Here is a 1628-nt window from a genome sequence, read left to right on the forward strand (position 1 = left end):
CCAGCCTGGGCGAAAGAGTGAGACTCCATCTCAAAAAAAAAAAGAAAAACAAAAACAAAAATAATGCCACATCCATAGAGCATTCGTCTCTGTTGCTGACAGGGTGGACATTGAAAGGTGGCCGTCTTGATGCGTGGAGGCCCATGCCACTGGGCCTATGCTTAACCCCCGTCTGTCCAGTTGTGTGCCCATTGTGCCAGTCTCCAAAGGGTGCTAAAACATTAGTGTGAGCAGTATTTTGACACTTGATTGTTTTGGTCCCTCTTCTGTAATGGATGCTTTCTGGTGGCTGTTAACATGTAACGCAGAAATCTTCAGTGAGCACTACGTGCACTCCCTTAGCCCATCTACAGTAACATACAGGATCTACTCTTTGTGTTCAGGTTTTTCATCTTTGAGATTCATCCATGTTGTATGTTCCAGTAGGTCTTTCTTCTCATTGCTAGTTAGTATCTAGTTGTGTGAGTACGTAATTTACCCACTCTCCTATTAATAGACATCTGGGTTGTTTCTAAAGTTGCCATTTGGAATAAAGCTGTTATGAACTTTTTTTTTTTTTTTTTGGAGACGGTCTCACTTTGTTGCCCAGGCTGAAGTGCAGTGACGTGATCTCAATGACCTGCAGCTTCAACCTCCTGGGCTCAAGAGATCCTCCCACCTCAGTCCCTCAATTAGCTGGAACTACAGGCGTGTGCCACCATGCCCAGCTACTTTTTTTGTATTTTTTGTAGATTAAGGTTTCACCATGTTGCCCAGGCTGGTCTCGAACTCCTGAGTTCAAGCAATTCACCCGCCTCGGCCTCCCAAAGTACTAGGATTACAGGCATGAGCCACCACGCCTGGCCAAAGTATGGACTACAGTGACTTCCTTCCAAAGAATACAATATGAAATGGAGAAAAAAGGGTAACTTTACAGTGAAGAAACCTGATAAACATTACCTCAACCAGGTGAGCAAGGTAAATATCAGTAGTGATAGAATCATGTTGATGGTATGTAACCTTGATATGATGAAATGGTACTTTATGTGATTTTCCTCCCTAAAACCCTTAACTCCAGTCTAATAATAAGAAAAACATCACATTCCAATAGAGAGACAAGCTACAACATACTTAACAGTATTCCTCAAAGCTATCCAAGTCATAGCCAAGTCATAGACGTGAGGTGGTACCCTGGATGAGTTCCTAGAACAGAAAAAGGACACTAGGTAAAAACTAAGGATATTTGGACAAACTATGGACGTTAGTTAATAATAATTATCCATTTTATTATTTTTATTTATTTATTTATTTATTTTTTGAGGCAGGATCTCACTCTGTCACCCAGACCGGAGTGCAGTGGCACAATCTTAGCCCACTGCAACCTCCGCCTCCTGGGTTCCAGTGATTCTCCTGCCTCAGTCTCTTAAGTAGCTGGGACTACAGGCACTCACCATCATGCCTGGCTAATTTTTGTATTTTTTAGTAGAGATGGGGTTTCACTATGTTGCCCAGGCTAGTCTCGAACTCCTGACCTCAAGTGATCTGCCCGCATCGGCCTCCCGAAGTGCTGGGATTGCAGGCGTGAGCCACTGCACCTGGCCTTATTATTATTTTTTTTTTTAGAGACAGGGTTTTGCTGGGTCACCCAG

The sequence above is a fragment of the Mandrillus leucophaeus genome, unplaced genomic scaffold (assembly GCF_000951045.1).
Source record: "Mandrillus leucophaeus isolate KB7577 unplaced genomic scaffold, Mleu.le_1.0 Scaffold35, whole genome shotgun sequence".
Taxonomy (NCBI): domain Eukaryota; kingdom Metazoa; phylum Chordata; class Mammalia; order Primates; family Cercopithecidae; genus Mandrillus; species Mandrillus leucophaeus.